Source organism: Eurypyga helias, unplaced genomic scaffold (genome assembly GCF_000690775.1).
Source record: "Eurypyga helias isolate BGI_N326 unplaced genomic scaffold, ASM69077v1 scaffold11268, whole genome shotgun sequence".
Classification (NCBI taxonomy): domain Eukaryota; kingdom Metazoa; phylum Chordata; class Aves; order Eurypygiformes; family Eurypygidae; genus Eurypyga; species Eurypyga helias.
The window spans coordinates 22,537-33,077 of NW_010264992.1; positions in this window are offsets into that span (position 1 = coordinate 22,537).

Below are 10,541 nucleotides of genomic sequence, written 5' to 3' on the forward strand. Positions count from 1 at the left end.
GTGTCCCTGACAGAAACATCAAGAGAATCTCAATTAGAAAATGTGAGCAGAAATGTTTTAAGCATATGAAAAGGGACCAAGCCACATACGTACCTGGAGTATCTCTTCAGTCGAGAGCGAGGGCGTTTGCATTTAAGCCTGATGTGCCACTATTAAGCAGGGGCTAGAGGTGAAGAAGGAGAACATTGTCGTAGCCTCAGGAGAAATGTGGCCACTGCTTGTCAAGGGTGGAGATGTTACACTTCAAAAACCTCTTTCCATAATTTTCTGCTGGTTCATCCATTCATCAAAACAATACCTATCACCGTGGTAACTCGCTGACCCCTTCTGGCAAGCTGCAAGCCAGGAACAGGGCTGCTGCTTCTCAGAATGACTGTGCCCGGTACCTGTAGGCAGGGAGATGTGGAAAGCCCCGCTTCCTTCACTCTCTGCCCACGTGCTGGTCCAGGTGCCGTTTGGCTGGTGGCACAAGGCAGCTTTTCTGAAGTTCATCAGGCTTGTTTGGGATATTGAGAGTGGGGGTGACCCTCTGGGTCAGTTCTTGGTGCCTTCTGCATTGGTCACGGCAGTCTGAGGTATGGATTCCTCAGACAAGAAAGATGGGCTGTCAATGAGCTTGGCCATTTCAGAGTACATCAGGAGCAAAACAGCCCCTGAGGAGGAAGATACTTCTTTAATGAGAATGCTGTAGGGTCTTTTTTTTCAGGGATGGGGGTGGGGAAGAAAGGGGGCAAAGATGGAGGAAGCATCTCCAAGTACCTCTGCCAGACTTTATACCACCTAGACTAGCAGCGAACAGCTTAGGAGGCATCTATCAAGCTGAATTATGAATGAAATTGTCCCAATTAAACACTAGGTGGCATATTTACTTAAGAGTTTCCAGGGACTGTACTAGGGTATCTTACACTACTGACACCCATTTGTGCTTGTGCGATGAGTGTAGTTTCCTGGGAACATGACCACCTGATGCCTTTTTTTTAACAACAAACGTTCCTCTTGTTCTTAAAAAAATTGATACAAAGACACTATTACTTACTTCAGTCTTTAAATTAGTCTTTAGCTTCAAAGCCACTTCTGTATTAATATACAGATTATTAAATGCAGTGTGGTGAGGAATGTGGTACATGGCAGTGGTCCTACAGAAGGGTCCAGTCTCAGAGGAATTGTGTAAATAGTGAGAGGGGTTATATGTAAAGACATTGTATGATTTACTTGTTTTAATTTTCTGAGAGGCTGAATGTAGGAATGTATAATGCATTTGAAGTCAAATGTAGGAAACCTAACATTTCCTCTTATGTGAATGCAGAGCACAGCTTGTGATTTCAGAGCTGGTATTTTAAGGTCATAGTATCCAGTGGATAGGGCAAAATACTAAAAGGCAGAAAGTTTGCCATTATTCTGTGTCTTTGACAACCTGTTAAGGTAGCCAGGCTGCATTTTTCTCTATGCTGCTGCTTCTCCATTGGTGAAAGAATAAATACAACTGTCTTAGAGAAATCCTTTTCACAGAGTTCATCCTTGAGAAAACCCAGTGCCACAGCTGTTGACAGGGCACAGCACAGCCCCAAACAAAAAATACTGTGTTTAGCGCTCTAAAAATTCTTAATTCTTTCTATGGATATTTAAAGAAGACAAATACATGCTTTGGACTAACTGCAGATGTTGTGAAGATAAACTTCCTTAGTGCCGGAGATGCCCAAAGTGCTGGTTGCACAGATTGTTGCAGCTCTCCCTGGAAGGGAGTTGTAGGTCACTGACCCACATCCACCAGCAGCTGGATTTCTGGGATGCATTCTGTCATCCATCAGTCCGCTCTGCTGTAACTCATGTATGGACCTCTGAGTTGACAGAGCTGGTTACAGCAGTTTGGTGCAAGCTCTTACAAACGAAGCAGGACCTATAAAAAGGGAGCTAAATATGAAGGTCTGATCTGGGGTGTGCTCATTATGCTTGTACCAAGGAGTGTGGAAAATAGAACTTGCCATGAGAACAGGAATTTGGGGATAAATCCTTTCCTTGCCTGCCACTGGCAGTGCCCCAGACAATGCTTGTCTTCAAGGGGAAAAGAAAGTCCCATTCCCACTGCCTTTTCTGTCTTCTCCTCACCCACAAGAAGCAGGCTGTGGCTATTGCATTATCTGATGCCAGGGGATGTGGTGGAGCAAAAGCTGGACATCTTACAGCTTTCCTTAGGACATCCAAAATGTGTCCAAAGCCTCTGTGCTCTGGCATCAGGAGATTCTGGTCAGGTTTGTACCACAGAGATGAATTTATGTCTGTTTCGTTTTCAGTAGTAACTTTTGATGCCTATATTCTGTAAGGTTTTTTATGTCTGTTATTTTCCCAGCTCTCAGGAAAATACTAGTTAGACCAGGGTGTAATTTGGACAGTGAACTGAGGTCTGTTGCCCTGCACACAGAGGCTGCTGGGCTGTATTCAGAAGGCTGCATTTTACAATGTTAAGTACGTAGAGGAACACCTGGGCAACTCTTTCAAATAAATTAGTTCCATTTATTTATATATTTTAGGAAGTAGAGGAAAAAATAATTTCCTTTCACTTCACTCTTCCCCTCCCTTTAATTTGATTAATCCAATCAGTGCAGTTTCCTAAATCCATCTGGTCTATAATGCATTGCTGAATGCCAGGCCAAGTGAATTTGCAGATAAAGCTTAAGGCACTTCCAGAATGACTGAAAACGGAGTACATTGGCAGAGATTGGACTAAAGAGAGTCTTTTTTCAAGGACATTGTTCACATCATTTGGTTTCTTATAGACCTCAAAGTACGAGGAATTAAGGGAAAAGGCTGGATTGTGGTTTCTTTGTGGGCTGGCAGAATCCAAATTAAATAAACTCAAGTCATCATTTGATATAATTTGCTTCTTATGAGACGTTGCGTGCAATGCAGAATTCATATAACTTCCACATGATGCGTTGTAGGGAATTTTTCCATGTGTGTTTTTTTAATAAGCTCTCGATTTAGTGGCTTAAGTTTCTTTCTCCACATGTGAGCAGCGTACAAGCTGTGTATCGTACAGCTATAGACACTGAATTTCATGAGAAAATACGAAACCTTCTGTAATTTCTTTTGTTCGATTTCTCACTAGATTTTATATTGCAAATTTAAAAAAAAAAGTAAGTAGTTAGGATACATGTAGCATTTTCTTCCTTTGCAGGTCACAGTATATGCTCTACAACAAAGGCGTGATACTGCCCCAGTTGAAATGAGAGTGAGCTTGCATAGCCACAGGTCGAGGCACCTCAGGGTCCCGTTAGAGCTGCCCAGATCTAGAAATATGGACAAGCATGTTGTGATACACATCCACAGAGCCCAGTGCCTTGGGGCTGTGGTGAGCCAGCCTACTGAAACAGGCAGAGCATAGGCAGCCCGTATAGCCACTTCAGGCAGCTGGTTCCATACATCAGCTCAAGAGCCGTTTGCAGAGCGTGTCTCGAGTGCTCTGACCAGGTTACCCGGAGATGCTGGTGCATGAGTCTTACTGGACGACTCTAATGGGGAGATTAAAGCACCGCATGTTAGAACACGGATGGAGTTTAGGCGTCTACATGCTCGGTGTCTTAAGTAGAGCTTTATAAGGAGAATAAAGAAGCCCATTTAGTTCAATTTAGTATCTAGACTTTCTACTGCACAAGCAGAACATCTCGCAGGAAAATTCAAGGTCGGACTTGGGAATGGAATGCTGTATCAGCTAGTGCCTGAGCTATCTAAGGAGTATTAAATATTAGTATCTTCTCAAACTCGGAAGAACCCTTCTGGGTGCAAACAGGGGGATGGTGAATTTTATTCTTCTGCAAATTATATTTGAGTTAGAGGGTTGCAAATAAAGGGACAGTGACTGAAATGGTAATGCTTTCCCCTTCTATTGTCTGTCTATTTTCCTTTTAAAACATGAGTTCGGATTCATGAGTAAAGGTAAGAATGATGACATTAATAAGAAAGAGGAGATTAAAGATTTCAGCCATCAGCAGCCTTTCTGATTGTATGTGGATTGGGTTAACAGTTGTGGAGGTTTGCATTCTTAAGACCTCCACCTATTTTTATCTTGCCAGGTGTTGCTAAGAATAATTTTGTATTTTTAATAGTTATATTTTTATAGACCTGTGCAATAATCCAAGAAAAGTCCTTGAATATTTAATATTCCAATAATCAGATGAAAAAACAAGTTAATTCAGTATTTGATAGCACTTCCAATCCATATAACATACACAGAGCTAATTGAACAAATAATATATTCCTGTAGACTTTTGATATTTTTTCTTTCTCTGAAAGTTTAGCAGCTAAAGTTATGCATAGAAAATAAGTTTCAATATTCCCATCTTCACACTACTTTAAAAAACCCACAAGTGCTCAAGTTCTGCATCATCTTCAGAAAAACAAAGAGATACAATAGAATTCAGTGATGGTATAACAGAGTATTTATTGCAATAGGGGAAATGTATGTTTTCCCAAGACTTCAAATATCAAAATTATACTAAAAATGGGAGAGGGAGTACTTGTCCTGCAAAACAGAAATCAGCAAATAGGTAACAGTTCTGTAGTAACCCATGTGGGACCGTGGAGCGTTTTGAATTAGCTATGCACCACAGCTAATCTAGTTTTTTTTTTTTTTAAATTGTTGTTGTTCTGTTCACAGTTCAGTGTATTTTAAGCTGCTATCCATGGCCTTTTGGGGTATAATTACATTTTTCACTTGATCTCTAATTTAGTAGCTGGAACAAGAAGACGAAAGGTTATTTGGAATCAGACCTGACAGCCAGGAGGCTGAAGTGCTGACATTAGTCTGCCGCCTGACAGGTCTATGCCTCGGGATTCATCTGTGCAGCGTGTCTGTGATATATTTAAAAAGCAAGAAACCTAGCAGAAGGTATTCTCGGCCCACACATAGGTGCAGGCAAAACACACAAAAACGAGCCTCAACTGTCTGTTTTATTTTCAGCAGAAAAAGAATTTTTTTTTTTTGGCTTGTTTCCAGTGAAGCTAATGAAAATAGTTGTCACACAGAACATCAGAGGATGCCCTTTTTGCTCCCAGAAAGCATAGCATTGCTCTTTGTCATTCTTGGTTTTCCTTCCATTAGCAGTGCATATTGTGTTGAACTTGAATCCAGATGGTTTTCTTCCTCGCCGTTTTTGCACAGAGAGTTGGTCCATCAGCGGCCGTGTTGCCTGACAGTGAAGCTAATGAAAATAGTTGTCACACAGAACATCAGAGGATGCCCTTTTTGCTCCCAGAAAGCATAGCATTGCTCTTTGTCATTCTTGGTTTTCCTTCCATTAGCAGTGCATATTGTGTTGAACTTGAATCCAGATGGTTTTCTTCCTCGCCGTTTTTGCACAGAGAGTTGGTCCATCAGCGGCCGTGTTGCCTGATGTACTGAAAACCCGTTGTGGTGTTGCGTTTGGCATTTGCTAGCCAAAATAACCGGCAATTCTTCACTATCTGCCCTTCACCACTGTAGGGCTAGATGCTATACCCAGCTGAATTAATGTTTGTATCTCAGCAGCTGGTGAAGTCCCATCTCCCCGCTTCCACCGAGTCCTTATCTCCACTGCCGTCGCACAAATGGCTTTACACACAGATACTTTCTTCCTTCGATTCACAGATAGGAAGGCAAAGATGCACAAACGGGGCATTTTGGACAGAAGTGCAGATCTGTCTCATTCAAGAATGATAGATCGGTGGGGTGATTGTAGTAATTAGGGTTGTTCTGTAAACATGTTTTCATGGGTTTTTTGGCATAGCAATACTGATGCACAACGTACTTCATATACCCATAGAGGTCACTTTGTAAAGGAAGGGGTCTGGCAGGGGGTTATTAAGGAGGTACATTTAGGTTAGTGGAACTGTCAAAGGTCAGGGTTGTAGCAGAGTGTGTCCATGACAAGAAAAGACAAGACTAGGTCTCGTTTGGCATCGTAGTCAAAGCCAGTGGGGTATTACAGCCAGGGCCCAGCATAAATTCCAAACAGGAAAGTGTAACTTCCAGCAGATTTTCTTAAATATTTTAGGGCTATTGTGAAGAAGCTAGAGAGCCAGGAGAGACAGAAACAGTAGCAGAAATGGCATAAAAATAATTTTAAAAATTGTTTATTCTTCTCAGTCATCAGCCATTTTCTTTGAACGTTCTTCTGTAGCACAATATCAAAGACAAAATGTTTTGCCTTAACCACACTTTTATACAAGATGTCTTGATAGTTAAGAGTATATGACTTAAAAACTGCAGAATTTTTAATACATCTATATAGCCAATATTAAAACAAATACATAGAAGATAGTGCTAGAGGTTTCATCAGACTAAGTCTCTGAAGTCTGAATTTTCAAATTCCCCAGGCTTTAATGAATCTTCACTCAGATGGATAGATAAATATCTGATTGGCATCTAAACATAGCAACACAGGCATACAGTGAACCATTAAGTGGGCTGACTGGGGATAGTGAGATTAGGGTAAAGCCCAGGTTTGAATGTATCATCTCTTGGCTCATCCTTCAGTTCAATAGGTCCTACTACCTAAGCTTTGCAACTCTGAGTAAGATTTCACAGTGTGTGCTAAGGAGAGACTTGGTAGGTAGGCCATCCTTTTTCTAGTTAAACACTTTCAGCTTTCTCATCTATGACTTTGCTAATGTCTCATGGGTATATTCTCTGGCAACGGTGCTTCAAGCTTTGCCTTCCTTACCTTTGGGCCCTTTTTTTTTTTTTTCCCTTCCTTTCAGGGCTTTACTTTTTGTCTCAAAAATCAAGCTTGAGAACTTTTGGTGGTATAATAAAGGAGTCCAGGGAACTTGTTCTGGCAAAGTAGACTGTCCAAGCCAGAAACTGAAGAGAGAGGTTTTAAAATACAGCCTCTAAAAAAAACTTGAAATGTTAATGTGGTTAGATTGCACATCTTCTGAAGCAGACACTCCAAAACGAGTATTGCTGAATCTGTGTGATCTATATGAAAAAGTGTATGTCCCACCTCAGTAATCCTTTTTTCTCTATTTTAAATCTGTGTCACTGGCTTTCTAAAAGTACAGGTACTGTGCTGTCACTTCAGGAGAGGTTCTGCTGCTCTATTCAAAGGCAGCAGCAACAACATTTAATACTGTCTGACAATATTGCAGTCCCCTCCAGCTGTGCTTCACCAAGCAAGAGGCATAGGAGATGCAGTGATGTTTAACTAGCCTGTCTGCGCTCCTGAACTGGTGAGCAACAGGAATATGCAACCAACAGGTGTTTAGAAAGCCCCATATGTTAACTGCTACAAAGAGTCACCAGAGGGAAAAGTCCAGCAACAGGCCATTGCTGACAGAAGAAGAATTTCAAGTGCCTGGACTTTGGGAAGAGGCAACACTGAGCTGCATCCTACTGCCCCATCCTTTGCTTGTCCATGGGATGACCAGGCTTTATAAAAATCACAGCTGTGTTGTGGTATCTATCATAATCCCAAAGAAGGGTGTAGCACCAGCTCTTATTTATACTTCTTCCTATTGGGTATTTGTAAATCTTTCCTGGCATTTGGATACCACCCTCAATGGCAGGAGGTCAGCCTCAGTCCCCATTCTGCAACATAAATCTCTCACATGATATGGGATGAAATGACAAATAATTTTGGCAAGAATGGGACTTAAGGTTTATCCAGATTCTGTTGCAAAGAGAGGCACATGATAAGAATTGTGGCTTCCTCTTGCTACTACTAAGGAACAGAGCAATAATAATTTCTTCTGACAAGTGACATCACTTCCAGGGAGCAATGAGGGAAGAAGTAAACATCAAAAATACGAACTACAGATCTGTCCTTTGGCAGATCTTTGTTCCATTATTGTTTAAATGAAAAGAGAATTCATAGACACATTTCTATACAAAACAGCAACAAAGTTGTGAATTACTGGGGGATTGACAGAAATTACCTTCCTATCAGTCTTTAGTCTTAAGTGACATGGAAGACAACAGCAACAAGTGGAAAAAAGTTCCAAATCAGAACAAAATGGCTGTATCTTACAAATATATACATAATATATAATGAAAGGTTGAATCCACTTAATACATAATACTAAGCTGCAGTATTCATTTTTGGGAACAGCCCTTTTAAAATATCCAAGAATGGTAATAAATGCTGTGCTTACCATCATTTAGAGGAACAAGGTTACAGAGAAATAAAACTATTTTTGGCCCCAAATGTATAACATCAGTGTTATATAAATATTGCCAATATGTGAATGTGAAAATTACATGAAGCAAAAGAAGTTCTGAATTAAGAAACTATTGGATTTGGCTCTTCAACAGCTTTCATCAGCTTGAAGCTGGTGTAAGATCTTCTGTGTGCCAAAAACAGGCATTACAGAATTGGAAGCATTATTGTTATGGTCATAATAAATATATCTATAAATTTTTTCTCATCTTACAGTAGTTTTTAAGGAATCCTATGTCCATAACTTTTTTTTCCCCTAGAAAAACAACACTTGTTTTTTAAAAAAGAAAAAGGAAAAAAAAATGTTCATGTACACAGACACTCAGGAAAAGAAGTGTTAGCTAACGCTGTCATCATTGCCCTTTTTTAACTTCCCCAGCAAGGTCATCCAGGTTTGTTGTGCAAAGCCCTCACTGGGGAGTACTTTAATATTTTACATTAGATGTGTTGCAATCTCAGCTTTTCCCTTATTAGAAAAGAGAAATAAGGATATCACACCGTGTTGGTCACAGCAGGATTAATCAGAGCAACATCGGGACAGTCTGTATAAGGTGGCTCAGCCCTCATGTCTCAGCCCTTCCTACCTTCTTTCAGATGTCAGAGTAGAAATGGGGGCTCTCCTGAGAGAAGGATGCCCAAAGAGGGTATATGAAAGGCTGTTTTCCCCTTTACATTGTTGGGTCTTTATCCCTGAAACTGATATTTAGGAGGAGGCATGCCCGGCTACTTCCATGCCCCTCTACTTATAGCTTTTTTTGGAAGAGGAGTGTGAAATGGGGAGGAAGGAAGCTGGTGACAGCAGGGATCCAGAGGGGAAAAGGGCACTTCAGAGCTGCTCAATTTCAAAACAAAAAGAACCCCAACCAACCAAACAAACCAAAACCAAAAAAAAACCACCACCAAACACATACACACACACACCTGCTCCCTGGGAGCTGAAAAGATTGGCATGGCTGGGAACATAGGATGCTTTGTGTTTCTCCTCAGCCCTCCTTATTCACTGACGGCAGCCAAACATGTTGAGGCACAACATTTCAAGTCTCACAGGCAGGGTCCTCCATTGGGATTCTTAGTTCTTAGGTGTTGCTCTGAGAAATCTTGAAGAAAATTCCACTGATGACAAATTTTGCCCCAGTCTTCTGTGAGAATGCAGCAAAGGTTGCAAATTCAATTACTAAATAATAATCTAATCTCCCAAAAGCATCCCCCAATAGGGATTTTGCCTTAACACTCTTTAGGAATTCAAAAAGAGGTATCTTCGCGGTAAAAATGTCACTCGAGAAGCCAGCAGACTTGTCTCCAGTCTGATGCACTGGAATATCTCTTCTTCACACTGTGGTTTTCCTTCAATTTTTTTTTTTTTCTTTTATTCAAGCTATCATCCTGAAAACCACCCTACACCACCTTTATTTTTCCTCATTATTTCCCCTCTTGCCTTCCCAGGACAAGAAAAAGTCTTTCTTTTGGCTTTTTCCCACTTTATGCTTCAGAAACCCCAACACAGATACCCTGGTTTCTACCTACGGAGCATCGGCACAGCAAAGGAAAACAGTCACGTTCTGCCGCAGTCCAGAAGATGCAAGAAGGACCAGCAGCAAAGGGGTTAAAGGGAGTCCCATAGCAAAGATATGCAACGCCTTGAAATTTTAAGCACCAAAATATATGACTACATAAAAGAATAAATCTTTGCAATTCCAGATATTTCTGGTTGACACAAAACACTTGGAGCCAGTTATGTAGGGGACATTCTGTGAACACTGGAATTGGGGATACCTGTTTCTTTATGGATTTGTGCTCTATCTTTCTGCACACCTTAATCCCATTTCAGTAAACCCCGCCATCCCTCCAGACCTTTCACACATGTCTCCCTGGCCCCCATTCCCCCTACCCTCTTCTCCCCTCAACATTTCCTTTTTGGTACCTGCAAAGGAGGAAGTAGACATTGAAGTTCCACATCAGGCTCCCAGGCCAGCCAGAAGACATCACAGCTGACCTCAGTTCAGCTACCAAAGTTCACAAAACTCAGATATCTGCTTCTCCATTCATCTCAACTAGAAGTAGCCCACTGGTTCAAAAGATAGTCAGGGCAAGTGGCGAGACAAATTGACACACACCACAGTTGTGTTTCTGTAGGCAACCAGGCTAATTTGAGACCAATATTAGCTTTTATTTTTAATAAAAAAATTTTTAAGCTCTATAGGTACAGTCTCCAAGCATCTTCTATACCTCCCTGTAAGTGTAAATGTAACGATAAGGTACACCTCTTCTTTCTACCCCCTCCATTTGTAAACCTACCTCTGCTGAAAAGAACTTGCCTGTAGGGGCTCTACTGCTTTCCACCAGTACCAT